Consider the following 17,017-nt stretch of genomic DNA (forward strand, 5'->3'; position numbering starts at 1 on the left):
TTGGTAATTTCATTAGGGTTGTCAGTCTTAAATTTTTATTACATTGAAGATAAGTCATTTGCTGAAGTGTGTGCTTTAACATCCTTTCAACTCTGAAGTTGCTTCCTATAGTTGCATATGTGAGAGGTTTCAGGAATGCAGCTACAATCTCAACCCCCCCTTCAGGAGAAAACAGTCTTTGATCTTCTAAGGCCATTTGGTTGTAGGTCTGACATGGGCCATAAATTAACTATCTCTGGTACTGTAGCTGTGGGAACCACTCCAGGCGTCCGTTCACAAGAAGAACAAAGCTCTAGGATCGACTTCCTGCGGTGACAGTTCCTGCCACCCATGGGGATTCCGTACCGTGTCCATCTGTGAGGTTCCCCCCAGAGACCAGATGCTGTGATGGGCTGAAGGAAGTAGGCGGGCTCCTCTGTCAGCCAATCTCTAGCGACCAGAGGCGGAGATTTGGCGGCCATCTTGCTCCCGGGGGAGGATGTTCTGACCACATGCTTAAAAGTCTGAAGTCAAGGAATTTTCCTGTGTCTCCAGACAAACTGCATGTGATTTCGGAATGTAACCTCTTGCGTATTGCAGGCCTTGGTTTTGGACACCCAGATCGATCTGTTTTATTCTGTTTTATTATCTTTTACTTTTTAGAAATATTGTTAGGGAATAAATTTGTTAAACTTAATCCGGTCGAATCCCGTGGTTTTCTTCTTCTCGACTTTTTTGAACATGCAACAAGGAAAGTAATCTCAAAGCGACAGATTATATTTCCAACAGTCTTTAAGAGTTAACATTTTTTTCTTTTTTCTTTGTGGTAGTAACAAGAGTACATGATTCCTTAAGAAGAGTGGATCCAATGGGACTGAAGTTCGAGCTGTGGCCAATCGGACATCAAAACGGAGGCAATACTCTGTTCCGGCACCAAATACAATGTGGCACATTGATGGAAACCACAAATTAATACGGTATTTTTCCCAATTTTGACACTTTGTACAAGTGCGTCATTTCTTTCTCCTAAAACTTGTGGTATCTATTTTTACCACAACAGATGGAGATTTGTTGTGCCTGGTGGCATAGATGGCTTCAGCCGTTTAATTGTTTATCTGAGTGCTGCAACAAACAATCGAGCAGCTGCAGTGTTGGAGGCCTTCATTGGTGCCGTCAACAAATTTGGTTTGCCGTCACATGTGCGCTCTGACAAGAGTGGGGAAAATATCGATGTTGCCCATTTCATGGTGGAACGCAAAGGGATTAACCGAAACTCGCACATTACTGGAAGAAGTGTTCATAACCAACGGTGAGAGTAAACTATTGCACAACCAGTGTATTTCTTTACTATTTACTTTATCAGATGTTTATGTTGTGTCCAGATGAAAAACAAAAAGGAACGTTCCGCTGGTGAAAAACGACAGACAGTACTTGGTCTTTTAGCTTCTTTTATTCAACCACAACAGTTAGCTCCAACACATACTTCCAGTCTCCAGAACGGACTTTTTCACACCCACAAGCCCCCTCTAGTGGATAGGAGGGGCATTGCTGATGAGTTTTGCAACAATGGTTAAGACACCACAGCTCCTCCCCTGTAGCTTAAAATTAAGATTTTTTTTATTTTTAATTTTTTTTAACTATATAGATTCACAAAACAATACTCAGTTGGTGGATCACATAACCATAGAACACAGCTACCTTACAACATTTTGCAGGCACAACATTACAGGTTTAACTGATCAGGAGGACGCACATTTCGTTTAGGACGCACTCTGGGTCCATCATTTGTAGCATCTCCAAGAGCTAGATGTGAGATCGGGCCTAAAAAATCCAGCCCGACCCGACACAGGCCCGCCGGCATTAAAGCCGAACCCGGTCCGAACCCGACCAATTAACTTGATTTGCAGGCCCGAGCCCGAAGCAAACCCGAAAGTTGAATTTATCCCACAGAAGTTTTGGCAGAAGAAAAACGTCAGATTTCTTAAAGGTAAAATAATCTACATATTTTTATGATCATGAAAGTTATTTTCTTTCGAACAGAGAGTGGTCGCTGCAGCCGCGCGCGTAGTCAAGCTCGCTGTTGTGGCATAGAGTTCCGTCGGAAGCGCTGCGCATAGGTTCCTCCCTACATGATAAATGCATTTGCACAACGAAATAACGCTGGAACACAGAATAATAGGCCAGACAAAGAGAGTGAAAGAGAGATCTTGATGCGCACTCGCTTCATTCCGCGGAGAAATTTTGCAGCTGCGGTGCGTGTTTGCCTTTTCAGTTCCCCTGTCTTAAGTTTATCCTTGACTTCTTGCTGCTCCATATCGGGGATACCTAAACAAAATCGATGCGGACTTGCGGAGGGAAGATTACATTCACGACACGTGCGCAGAGCTGCGGCTGGCTGGCGCCCCCCTCTTTCTGCCAGTTCCTGGACCACAGGGTATGTCAATCAACTGTGGGCTGGTGACTGATGGGAGGGGGCGGGGTCTACCTGTGTGTGCTTGTGTGTGTGTGTATGTGTGTGCGTGCGTTCAGTGAATGTTCTCCCTCTGAGTAAGAAGAAGCTGGCTGTGCCTTTTTTTTTGTGCAGTAACCGTTCTGACATACAGGATTAATAAAGAGCTGTTTGAAAACCGCCCGCCTAAGGAGCTTCTTTGCAGCCATTACAATATATTTATTAAAAAAGTCAGCGAGAGAGAAGCCCGGCCCGAACCGACCCGAATGTAATGATTGTCATTTAGTGCCCGACCCGAAAGTCGGGTTCTGACTCGGGCTCGGGCTTAAGATCTTACCTCTACCAGGAGCTTGGATAGGCTCCATAGGAACCTGATTCTCTACAGGCTCAGAGTCTTGTCCGTGGTCAATATGGTAGTCACAAAACGGTTCAGTTTCAAGACAGTGATGAAAGTCAGGCAAGGAAAAAATCCCTGAACTTTTGTTTGAGCGATATGGTGGGCACAGAGCGAAATTTTGGAAAAATACGTGGTCTTAGATGCATTCTGGTGCATTCTGGCAGCTAGTTATTCACTTCTTTATCAAGAAACTAAGACTAATTGGAGCATCATGATTTGTCATTCAAACCCCTAGTTTGACTCTCCATTAAGGACTTGCTGGTCCTAAAAAAGATTTTGGAAAATTGCTCAAAGTAACACAATCCTACAATCTACGCTTTTCCTTAAAGCTGCAAAACATACAATTGCTAAAATATAGTAACATCAAAGCCCCAAATGGCAAAAAGAACACCAGTAACTATGATATTCTATGAAAGTACCTCAGTTATTTATACATTATTTCTGCTTTAGAAATGACTAATGTACAACATCCACTTGCACTGTTTTCTCAAACTATAATTACATCAAAATATGGGATCTGCTTTAAACTATAATTCTATAACATAATACATCAATTCTTTAACACCAATACTAAGTAATCTGGGAAATATCAAAATAAACATACAAACTAAACTAAACATTGTAAACATTATTTTTAAGGGAGTGCGGGTCCAAACCATCAAATACTTATAATTAATGTCAACTATACTGAACTAAATCATGGTAATTAGGAAATACAAATAAATTAGATAGAGAAATGTATTCAAAATAAAAACTGAAACTCAAAACTAAAATTGAAATTATTTCAAAATGTGGTTTTGAGATTATTTTACACAAAAAAGTATTTGACCTACACTACCTTAAAAATCTTTTTTTTTCCAGCCAAGACCACTTCAATTTGTTTTTTATCGTCTTCTCACAACTGAGGTCGTGACCACGCTCAAAAATGACGATGCCTGCCATTATTTTAACACAAATTTGATCGCAAACTCTTCAGATGTGTTTGTGAAAGTTTAGCGTGGGTCCGCCAGTTTTGGTCTCTAGGGAAGCAACTCACGCTGACCACGTGGTGCAGACAGAGCCAATCAGACCCGTCGACGCATCCGAAAGCAACTAAAACGTCCCGTCATTGGTCAATTAGGCTGGGAAGACGAGAGATGGCCACGACCATAGAGAAAGCGATCTGCGGAGAAATATAGAAAATAAAGCTAAAATTAGCTGATTTCAGACCATTTTTTAATCCGGAAAGCGATTTGTCCGTAGAGATCAGGTCTTTATTTCCCGGAAAGTACTTTCGGTTTGCTCAAAAACCCGGATTTCCGGGAATTCCCGGAAGACTTTCATCACTGCAAGATCCGTTTCTTTTGATGTTTCACCGTTTTGGGTTGTAGTCAGCATTTGGTTTACATGTCTTTTTACACATTTCCCATCATTTACAGACACCAAATATGTCACAGGAACCAAAACCTTAGTTACTGCACCATTCAACCACTTCTCTCCTCCCTTGTAGTTTCCCACTAACACATTCTGACCCACCAAGAAAGACCTCAGCCTCTTAGCTGATGCAACAGGCCGGGGTAGAGAGCACTGAGGAACTTCAGGTTTCACTAGTGACAATCTTGTACGAACCTGTCTTTTTAAAAACAGTTCTGCCAGTGTTTTCGTGGTCACAGTCTGTGGCATATTTCTGTAAATGTCAAGAAAACAAGAAATACAATCTTGAAGCGACTTCCCACCAGCAGCCTTATTTTTGGCTAAGGACCTTTTCAATTTTGGACCAACCTTTCAGCCATCCCATTTGATGCAGGATGATAAACTGGACTTTTTATATGTTTCACTGCATTTAGGCTCAGAAATGATTCAAACTCACTGGATGTAAATTGCGGACCATTATCTGACAGCAGCTTAGGTAACCCATAGGACGCAAACAGACATCGCAAAACTTCAATAGTCTTGTTAGCAGTAGTAGTTTTCATGTGTATTACATCTGGCCAGTGTGCATAAGCATCCATAACAACCAGAAATGTCTCCTTATGAACCTCTGCAAAATCAACATATATGCTTTCCCAAGGAGCTTAAGCACTCCTCCACGTGTGAACCAGTGCAGTGGCTGGCATGTTACGCTGACGTTTACAGATGTCACACTGGTGTGTTTCCCTTTCAATGTCCTCATCTTGCGTAGGCCACTAAAACAAACTCAGAGAAAGCGACTTCATTTTGACTATTCCCCAGTGACTTTCATGTACCTCTGACAATAGCCTGTTTTGTAGTTTTTCTGGAATTACTACTCTGAAACCCCAGTGTACACAATCTTGTTCCACTGTCAAGTCAAACTTCCGTTTCACATAAGGCTGAAATGCTTCATCTGGGACATGCTTAGGCCAACCTGCTCTCACATAATATTTCACTTTTGAAAGTACTGGGTCTCTGTCTGTTTCATGAGCCACATCTTTTGCAGTTATCGGCAAACTGTCCAAATAAGACACTCTGAAAACTGGGTTTGATGTAGGGAAACCCTGATCTGCTACCGGCAGGCGAGACAATCCATCAGCATTACCATGCTGTCCTGAAGGTTTATACTGTATCTCATATGTGTACGCTGCCAATATCAGAGCTCATCTCTGCATCCTAGCTGCTTCTAAGGGAGGTACCCCTGTTTTTGGACCAAAGATTTTTAGCAAAGGCTTGTGGTCTGTAATTAAAGTAAACTCACGACCAAACAAGTACTCATGGAATTTCATCACTATAGAAACTAAGCCCAAAGCCTCTTTTTCAATCTGGGAATAGTTTTTTTCAGTTTTAGTCAACATGCGGGAAGCAAATGCTATTGGTTTTTCACTACCATCACTCAATTTGTGCGAGATCACCGCCCCAATTCCTACAGGTGATGCATCACAAGCAACTCTGGGTTGTAATGAACAAGCACTTTACTTGAGGTTATCTGCCGTTTAGCTTCCTCAAAGGCTTTCTGGCAGGAGACTGACCACTCCCACTTCATATCTTTTTGCAAGAGTTCCGTCATCGGTGCAATGATAGTTGAAAGGTTTGGAATAAACTTGCCATAATAACTTAATAATGACAAGAATGACTTAAGCTCTGTGACTGTAGTGGGCACAGATGCATTGGCTACAGCTTCACATTTGTCTTGCATGGGGTGAATTCCCTCCGCATCAATGACATGTCGTAAATAAGACACGCTGTGCTGAAAAAACTCACATTTTTCTCTTTTAACTCTCAGGTTGTGAGCCTTTAGTCTTTTGAAAACCTCCTCCAAATGTCGCATGTGTGACTCTGTGTCACTTCCTGTTATCAGAATATCAGCTAAATAACAGATGACACCTTCCATTCCCTGCAACACTTGATCCATCAACTTTTGGAAAATGGCAGGTGCGCTGGCAATGCCATAAGGGAGTCTGTTCACTTGATATAATCCCTTATGTGTATTGATTGTGAGGAACTGTTTCGAACCCTCATCCAGCTCCACCTGCTGGTAAGCTTGGGACAAGTCCAGTTTGGAAAATCGTTCACCTCCGGCTTGTTTGGTGAACAAGTCTTGTGGTTTTGGTATGGGGTACTGATCTACCTCAAGCCATGGATTGATAGACACTTTATAGTCCCCGCATATCCTCACCGTTTGATCCTTCTTTGGGATGTTAACTGTCGGGGCTGCCCATTCGCTGTAATTAACAGGTGTAAGAACCCCATCAGCTTCCATTTTACTTAACTGAGCTTCCACTGCATCTCGGAGGGCATAAGGCGCAGGTCGCAGTTTACAAAATTTAGGAACAGCACCTGGCACCACATGAAGCTTTGCTTTAAGTCCGTCCACTTTTCCTAAGCTTGGCTGGAAAACCTCTGAGTATTTATCACATAGCTCTTGCACCCCCACACATGCTACCTTGTTTACAGAAGACCACTTTAGTTTTAACTTTTGAATCCAGTCTCTTCCTAATAAGGCTGGACCATTCCCTTGAATAACCAGTAGTTGCAGAACAGACGTCTCTCCATTACATTTTGCAGTAACAAAAATGCTCCCCTTCAGTTTTAAGGGCTGCTTCTTATAGGTTTTTAGCACACAGTTGGTTGGCATTAGCTTAACCTTCTTGAATCTACGTTTATATAGACTCTTTGAGATCACAGAAACAGCTGCCCCTGTATCTTCTTCCATTTTCAACCTTTTATCATTTACCCTTATATACACATAATAAGGTTTCTATCCTTCACCACCAAAGGTACACATCTAATTTGTGATTCACACCAACAGAAAATGAACCTGCCATTTGAAAAAAATACATACATATTTTTACATTTTTTCAACACATGGTGATTTTCAAACAGTTCATAGAATATATGTCTGAATATGGTATGAAAGCAACAGAGCAAAAATGTCAAGAATGTACCATCTCTTACTTTGGAAAAATAGCTGGCACGTTGAAATGTACATGTTATTGGGAACTACTTACAAAAGTGGTGTCATAACTTTTTGTTGTTTCAAAAAGCAAAGGTGTTGGGCAATGTTGGGAATTTTACATGATATTTTTACCCATTACATGTTATGTATCAACTTTTTTTCAGAATTCAGTCCAGAATTATTTTGAATTAAGCAACGCGAGCAGGAGATGTAAACAGAATAAGCAATTTTCTGCCTGTGGCCAGTAGTTTATTTTTTTTCCCCACATAAATTACTAAGCTAAATTTCCTGTCAGGCTTTGTCTGTTGCAAATAAGTATGGCTATTTTTATCTCGATACTTGTTGGTGCAATTTTCTCCTTATGCCTTAAGACTGAGGCACACATTGCTCTAATTCTCTATTTGGTTTCTGTTTTTTCTTTTTTTTTAAACTGACATACTTAAAATAGGGGTTGGGCTTCAAGCTGGGTGTCCTGTCGGTTCACATCACTAAAACTTAACTATATTATTAGTTTTCACACCACGTCACCTCTCAGCTGTTGTTGTTGTTTCATAAACAATTATATCAATATTGATATGCTATAAATGTAGATTTTATTTTATTTTTATTAAGATTTGCCATATATGCCATAGTGCATGTGACTTACTATTAACATGTTTGAAGTGAATTTAATAACAATAACAATTAGTTCCTCCTAGGCTGCTAGAAGTTAAAGCTCGGGAAAGTATGACGCACTGGGGATCTGTCCTCTGTTCTCATCTTCTTCTCTTCTCCTCTACTCTTGTTCATTTATTTATCATTTAGTTCTCCATGCCTCTGCTTGGTGCAGTGCGTTTCATGTGTTGTGCCGGAGGGGAGTGGGGAGTGATTCCAGATTACAGTTGGCGTGTCTGTTCTCCTGTTCTTGGCCGTGTACCCTGCCTCTCTGTTACGGTTTCTGTTTCTTTGTGTAACTGGTGGAGTTTTCCGCTCTGCGTTGTGTTCAGGCGAATGAGAGACCACACTTGGATGCCGAGTCAAACTCTTTTAATCTGTACCTGGTTAACAGAAAATACAAATTCAGAATGCTGTCTGGAGTTTCTTCTGTGTGATTTTTTCCCCCTCAGCCACGGCTCCCAGCAGTCTAAGTGCTCATGCTTATTAGCACCTCCCCCCACAGCATGTAAAGTAATACAAAAAGAACACGATAAAAAGAGAAAACTGCACCGTACCTGGTTAACAGAAAATACAAATTCAGAATGCTGTCTGGAGTTTCTTCTGTGTGATTTTTTCCCCCTTAAACAATTGAAAAATGAACAAAAAAGAAAGAAAGAAAAGTTAATTTAAACATCAAAGAAAAATGGCGCGAACCTCAACTAGTTCACGCGAAGCAGTGCAGATCTGCTGATATAGAGCAGCCAAAAATAAATAAAACAACACAAATTACGTAAAATTGACACCACACGATTCCCAACTTTGTGAGTTATGAGTGTAACACACTAACGAACAATTTACAAAGAAATAAAACTAATAAGGGTGGACACTCGGCGATTCACGTCTTACCTCAGCCACGGCTCCCAGCAGTCTAAGTGCGCATGTTCATTAGCACCTGCTAGCGTGCTCGTGGTGAGTTCAAGTACCCTCAGACAGATGAAATACTCTGGTGCAAATGTATGAAAACGGCAGTTTACCATGGATTTGGTGGAATTAAACTAATAAACTTAACACTCGTTACATTCACCCCTCCTAGAATTCCACCAAATATTCACAACACATCGGCAGAGAACCAGGTTCGTGCAAAGAAACAGAGACCAATTTCGCAAGAATCAAATTCTTGAATCAGTATAGAAAAACTATCTGATTTAACAGATTAAAAGAAGTAAACAGGTTGATCAAGTCCGTTAACCCTTTTAGAATACAGAGATGCAGCCTACATCCCTAATTACACTGGTCAAAATAAATTAATAACCAAATGTCATAAAACACAAACATCGACAGCAGATGAAAAGAAAAAGACCCAACTAAACTGTAGGTCACACCCACACAGGTTCCTGCATCATGACTTCTATAAATCTGGTCACAGGTTTAACTACGCGACCCGTTCTAGATACAAAGTACCCTGGAACATGGGCTGAACTCACTGGTGGTACAGATCTATAGTCACTGTTGGATTCTTTGTGTCCTGAGCCAAGTAAGGGACTAGTGTCAGTCAGAGGACTGGTCACATCAGCTCTTGGTGAGTCACCATCAGCACCGGCAACGACTGGTGGGAGATCAGGGGTAATATCCTCTTCAAGGTCCCCCAAAACACTGTGGGAACCAGACGCATCTGATCCCAGACTAGTTTTCACTGAACCACCGATGATGCTGTTGTCACACCCAGACGAAACCCAAGTAGCGGTCCGCTCTTCCGGAGAATCATGTAGGAGGCTATTCAGGTCACTCAGATCCACGCTTTCTGTGTCACACCCCTCCGAAGTTGCTCCAACACCAAGATGTTGTGACTCAACAACAGGAAGGAAGCTTACATCAAGCAGCAGATTCCTGTGGACAACTTTGCAGCGTCCGTTCGAATCCTGTATTTTGTAGACATGAATTTGTGGTTGACTGGCCACAACAGTGTAGACTGTAGGTTCCCATTTGTCAGCCAGTTTCTTCTTGCCACGTTCACCTCTATTGGCTAGGAGCACTCTGTCGCCAATCTGGAGGGCAACACCCTTGATTTTTTTGTAGTACCCCTTTGCCTGATGTTTTTGCTGATGCACGGCGTGCTGCTGTGCCACTTTTGCAGCCTCTGCAAGGTTTGTGAGAAGTGTGGCTGAATAGGTGGTGAAATCAGTCACATCAGAGTCATGAAGAACTGACCGGAACACTATATCAACAGGAAGACGGGGAACACGACCAAACATTAGATAAAAAGGGGCAAACCCTGTAGTCTCATGGACAGTGGCATTATAAGCAAACGTCAATGTCTGGATTTGCTGAGCCCACTCCTGCTTTGTTCTTAAAGGGAGTGCTCTGATCATGTTGCCTAATGTGCGGTTGAAACGCTCTGTTCCTCCGTTGCCCATAGGGTGGTAGGCAGTGGTGTGAGACTTAGCCACACCTGACAGACGCAGGAGGTCAGACAACAGTTCGCTTTCAAAATTGCCCCCCTGGTCAGAATGGATGCGCTCAGGGAAGCCATAAATGCAAAACACATTATCCCAGAGCTTTTTGGCAACTTGTTTCGCTGACCGGTTGCGACAAGGAAAAGCATGGGCCATCTTCGTGAAGTGATCGGTTACAACTAACACTTCCACAGAACGCTTGTTCTTGTCCTCCGCTGACCAAAAGTCAATACAGACTAGCTCCATTGGAGCAGTGGTCCTTATGCTCTCTAGCGGAGCACGCGCGGCTGGTTCTGGAGTCTTGGCAAGAACACAACGTGGGCAACACCGGACATATTCAGAGACGTCTCGTTCCATATATGGCCAAAAGAACCGCTGCCTAGAAAGATGGAGAGTCCTAGCCTGGCCCTGATGACCAGCTAAATCATGGACACCTTCCAAGGCCTTCTTCCTGAGATCAGTGGGTAGGACAAACTGGAGCCTCTTCATCTTGGTTGCTGGATCTTTAGTTTCCCTATACAGAAGTCCATCTCTGACCACAAGTCTCTCCCAGGATTTCAACAGAGTTAGTTGGCTGGGATTAAATCCAGACCTTTCACGTCTCGAGGGGCGCACTTTGCGGATGACAAATGGCAGCAGCTTTGAGACTGTGACATCCCGTCGTTGACTGTCCTCCATTTCACTCAAGGTGAAAGACGGCAGAGGCTCAGGATCGGTGTGCTGCAGTGATTGCACATGTTGAAGGAGACAAACAGCTTGAGTTTCTGCACCTCTTTGCCAGTGATCATGGTGCTGGAAAACTGCCTTAACCTCTGGAGAATGAACTGAGTTTGGGGTGGGAACGATGGTGGTGTGCAAGAGCTGAACTTCCTGGTTATGTTGGAGACCGAGTCTGAAAGCATCTTGCACCATGTTAACCTCAGCCCCATCAGCTTCCTGGATCAATCTGCTGTATGGTTCCTTCAAGAGTCTGTCACTGACGGGTGAGGCAAAAGGTTCACGGCTCAAAGCATCAGCCACAACATTTTTAGGACCTGGGATGTATTTCAGGTCAAAGTCGTAGGCTGAAAGCTTCGCCACCCACCGTTGTTCGTAAGCATCCAACTTTGGCTTGGTGAGTACGTGGACCAAAGGATTGTTATCGGTCCATACTGTGAATTTGTGCCCCTTAAGCCAGTGACTGAATTTCTCTGTGATGCTCCACTTCAGGGCCATGAACTCGAGTCTGTGAGCAGGGTATCGTTGTTGCGATTTGCTTAAGGTTTTACTAGCAAATGCAACTGGACGGGCTTTATCTTCACCAACAGGGAGCTGAGATAAAACTGCACCAAGGCCGTCTAAGGATGCATCAACAGAGAGAATAAAGGGCCTGTTGAAATCTGGGTGGGCCATCACAGCACAGTTCAAGAGAGCACTCTTTAGCTTCTCAAAAGCCTCATCACAAGCTGGAGTCCAGTCCGCTTCAGTCAATTTCCTGAATGTCCCGACTCCTCTTCTCATTTGAGGGTGTTTGCTCTTCCGCTTCTGTCCAGCCGTGAGAGCGAACAGAGGTTTTGCAATAGCTGAACACCGAGGGATGAAACTCTGATAAAAAAACACCATCCCTAAGAAGGACTTCAGTTTTTTTACGGAGGGGGTAGAACCATCAACATCCATCAGAGACTCTTTGGGCATGTTGGAGATCATAGCCACTCTGGAAGGATCCACAGATACTCCCTCTTGGTCAATAAAATGTCCCAAGAATTTGACAGATCTGCGCAGAAGATGGCATTTCTTTGGACTCAGCTTGAGATGGTTATCCCTCAGCTTCTGGAAAACAACATGCAGTCTTTGAAGAGCTTCTTCCTCAGTTGGAGCAAAAACTAGCAGATCATCCAAATAACAGAGTAGACTGGTAAAGTTGAGGTCTCCAAAGATATTCAACATCATGCGCATGAATGATGCAGGGCTATTACAGAGTCCTTGGGGCATTCTGTTGTACTCGTATAGCCCAACAGGGGTAGTGAAAGCGGTGTAGTGCTTGTCTTCTTCACACATGGGGACGTTATAAAACCCTGATGTCAAGTCCATTGTGCTGAAAAACGTATTGCCGCCTAGAGCTGCTAGACAGTCAGCCTGGTGAGGGAGCGGGTGTGCATCCTTTAGTGTCCGTGCGTTCAGCCATCTGAAATCCGTACAGATACGTAAGTTTCCATCCTTCTTCCAGACCATAACCAGAGGAGATGCACATTCGCTAACTGATTTGCGGATGATTCCCTTCTCTTCCATATCTGTCAGAACCTGACGTAGCTTTTGGTAATGAGCTGGAGGCACCATGCGATATGGCATGCGAAAGGGTCGTTCGTCTGTCAGGTGGATGCGATGAACAAAACCCTGTGCCTCACCACAATCCAGGGGATGACGTGAGAAGATGTCTTCATACTGCTCTATCAGTTCCACGAGTTTCTCCTTTGAGCGAGAGCTAGCCTGACAGGAGTCGATGTCAAGCTCCCTCAATCCCAGTTCATTCAGCTTGGCTTTAAGGTCATTTTGTGAGACAGATGGCCTAGTCTGGGATTCTGAATCTCGAACCTCGCTGGTGCAATGATTCTGGCTCAGGCTGAAATCCTCAATGGCAACACATGTCGAGACATCAGCAACTTTGGAATTTCGTCTGAGAATGACCGGTCTGGTAAGAGGGTTGGTAATCTTCAAAGGAACCCATCTGTCCCCATACATGGAGGTGATGAGACGTCCCACCAACATGTTCCTAGGTCTGGCTCTAGAAGAGCAGGGCTCTACCAGGATGGTGCTGCCTGGTGAAACAGGAGAGAAGGTTGGGAGTTTCCCCCACACCAAATGTTCCTTTTGTGGAAGAAGAGTAACCGCACGAGGCAACCTTACTGTTCCAATGAGGGAAGGAGCGTCCGCCCCCCTCCATCTCACTGAACAGGACATCATGTCAAGGAAATGTTCATATTCAGGAAGAGAGTGTTTGCAGTCGTTGGAAACATGTTTCCAAAACCCACTGTCATTCTTAAGAACACTCATCAACTTCTTCAGAACGTTTGAACCAATTATGAGGTCATCTCTCTGGCCAGGAACAACCAAGACAGGAACAATGCACCTCATCCCATAGATAGTGAGCGTAAAGTCATATATACACCATGGATGAGTCTGCTTACCGCCACAACCGACCAGAAGAACTTGCTCTGCCGACTTTGGATCTCCAATCTTTGCTCCTGCCTCCAACAGTTTGTGTACTGCTCCTTCACTCACTGTGCAAGCCATAGACCCTGAATCAATCATGCCTCTCAGTTCAACATTGTCAACCTGAACCTGGGCATAGAATAACTCGCTAAAGGCTGGAACCTCTGTTGTCTTTTGAACTACAACTTGGTATCCCTCTGGAGCGATGGAGCATGCGTTGACATAGACAAGCTCAAGATCTGTTTCAGCAATGAGGGTTTTTGGTTCATCACTCACACTGCCCCTCTCCGAGCGTGAGTGTCCTAGTTTCCCGAAGGCTGGGTCTGGTTAGCACAGTTCTGAGTACGGTTCTGTAAAGGCAGTTGGTTCCGTCTTGGGCAGTTCTTTTTCCAGTGTCCAGGAGAGAAGCATGCCAGACAAAGATTGTTTCTTCTACAGTGTGAAAGAGTCGAGTGAGCCGCATCACCGCATATTTTGCAGGATCTTGGAAAGCGATCAGGGGCTGCATGCTGACCTGAACCTGATGATGCTGGAGTGTGGTGAGCGACCAAACAGTCCAATAACCGTGTCAGAGAGCGTACACCCTCCAAATGCAAAGATTGGTTCAAGACAGGGGTAGAAGCATTCATTGTTGGGTCAGAAGAAAACTGCGGCGTGGGTGGGGCAGATGACGGCAGCAAAGGGACTGACTGCTGCAGAGCCTGCATGCTTGACGGTTGAGCACTGGAAGTTATGTTTGCTTTTTCTGTTGGTCCACATTAGGGTTGTGCCGATGGACGATATCATCGTCCATCGTGATGGGTGACTGACATCCCGATGGAGAGACCACCATCGTGATGCCACGCCCCCGCCACGTTGCGCGTCGACACCATAAGCCGCGGTTACATGTACAAAATATCCTGATGGGATCAATGGTCGGATTAGTATCCAACCGTGTAGATGGGCCCAGAAAAATGTTTTCAGAATATAAAAACGTTCACCAAGGTCACAATTTCGGTCGGAATAAATCATTCGCACACGCGCAGTATTCGCACATGCGCAGTTTGAAAACCGGAAGAGGATACAACTTCCGCCGAGCGGCTTTTTTTCCAAACTTTATTGAAGGTAACAATTCAATACAAAACGATAACAGCTCCGAGCGGCTATATACATTGACATGTCAGCTCGGTAAAATACGAGACGATCTTCTAAACGTGCTTTTAATAATGTTACGGTTATTATGAAACACCTGTTCGCTCATCATTTGAATTTTAATCCGTGTGGTCAGTGCTTTTTCTGAACGTAGCCAGGATTAGCAGTATGCTAACACACGGGCTAACAACATTAGCTTTGGAGCTGCGGGACGGATTGCAGTCTTAAATCTCCCACACATACCGCTCATGTACCCCCCCCCCCCGTTCCCATCAAACATAAAGCTGTAAATCCGCCCTCCGCCGGTCCACTTCGCTAGTTAAGTGCGGGAGCGGACTACTTCTTTTCTATTTTGCTTGTTACTTTTTCTGTTAAAGTCACTTCCCTCAGTTTATACTGGATCATCGCGGATTAACCATTAGTTGGGAAATAAAATGAAAAAAGCAAAATAACGAATAGCAGTTATATAAGAACGAAAAATGTAAAAAATACCCCCCCCCGACGATGTCATCGTCCATCCCGATGGTTGACAGCAAACATCGTCAACGGCCAAATTAGGGGACATCGCCCAACCCTAGTCCACATGCATGTTCTCCAGCAGCTGCAGATTGGGGGTAACTAGTCACAACCCTTGGCGAGGTGGAGAACTGGCGGTTTCTAGCCCGACTCTCCCGCTGGAACATGGTGATGCGCTCCTGAACCTCACTAGTTGTCCATTCTTCTGCAGATTTAAAACTCAGCCTGTTTGCAAGGACTGGGTCTGGGCAATACTTAATGAACATCATAGACACCTCCCTGCCTGGGTCCACCACACTTCTACCTTGTCTCCGCAGGCATTCATCAGCAACGTCGATGGCCTTGTTCAGCCTGATCCAGTAGTCCATCACACTTTCGGTGTGGAGTGGCTTGGTGTCATAAAAGTCAGCCATGGGCATAGCAGAGTAGGCTAGCTCACCAAAGTGCTGCTTTAATAAGTCGAATATAACAGCAGGTGTTTGAGAGTCGTCAGTCAATGGAAGTAAAGTAAAGTAAAGTAAAGTAAAGTAAAGTCACTGTCACTACATCTCTAGCTTTTCCCAACAACTTAGTTAAAACTTCAGTTTTCTGTTGTTGAACTGGAAATTCTTTCTTAGACAGAAAAAGCTCTACCATCTGAACCCACTCATAAACTGAGCATTTGTCACTCCCATCACCTCTGTATATTGGTGGTTCCTTAACATCAGACTGCATTACAAGTTTGACACCAGACAGGTTCAGCTCAGGATGACTTGGAGCTGTTTGAAAACTGCTGTGGGACTGTGAAGGAGAACTCCCAACATTGTTCTGAATCTGAGCAGCAATAGACTGACCAATCTGATTAGCCAGGTCAGATATTAAAATGCTGAGCTCAGCTCTGTCTGTGTCTTGTGAGTTTGTAACATGTAAGGGGGGGTTTACACGAGTAGAGCTCAACCTCGGCGTTCTTAACGCTCCTACCTGGGGAGTCTCAGTAACATCTTTAAACCATCCCCTCCCAAAACCCACATTCGAATTAACCGCCCCATCAGAAACACATTCATCAACGTCTGGATTATGTGTCGTAAACATGGCGAGAAACCAAAATAAACCAGGACTGAAAAAATATCAGACACTACAGAATTCGAAAAAAAAATGCTCAACTCGACCTAATTAAATCACTAAGTCCAAAATATTAACACTCCAAACCAAACAAACTTGAAAAGCAGTGATGAGATGATCTTCCCGGTGATCGAGATGACGTCGATGCTTCTGGAATCCAAGAGGTCACGGCACCAATGTAACTGGTGGAGTTTTCCGCTCTGCGTTGTGTTCAGGCGAATGAGAGACCACACTTGGATGCCGAGTCAAACTCTTTTAATCTGTACCTGGTTAACAGAAAAAACAAATTCAGAATGCTGTCTGGAGTTTCTTCTGTGTGATTTTTTTCCCCCTCAGCCACGGCTCCCAGCAGTCTAAGTGCTCATGCTTATTAGCACATCCCCCCACAGCATGTAAAGTAATACAAAAAGAACACGATAAAAAGAGAAAACTGCACCGTACCTGGTTAACAGAAAATACAAATTCAGAATGCTGTCTGGAGTTTCTTCTGTGTGATTTTTTCCCCCTTAAACAATTGAAAAATGAACAAAAAAGAAAGAAAGAAAAGTTAATTTAAACATCAAAGAAAAATGGCGCGAACTTCAACTAGTTCACGCGAAGCAGTGCAGATCTGCTGATATAGAGCAGCCAAAAATAAATAAAACAACACAAATTACGTAAAATTGACACCACACGATTCCCAACTTTGTGAGTTATGAGTGTAACACACTAACGAACAATTTACAAAGAAATAAAACTAATAAGGGTGGACACTCGGCGATTCACGTCTTACCTCA

The sequence above is a fragment of the Oryzias latipes genome, chromosome 18 (genome assembly GCF_002234675.1).
Source record: "Oryzias latipes chromosome 18, ASM223467v1".
In the NCBI taxonomy this organism is placed as follows: domain Eukaryota; kingdom Metazoa; phylum Chordata; class Actinopteri; order Beloniformes; family Adrianichthyidae; genus Oryzias; species Oryzias latipes.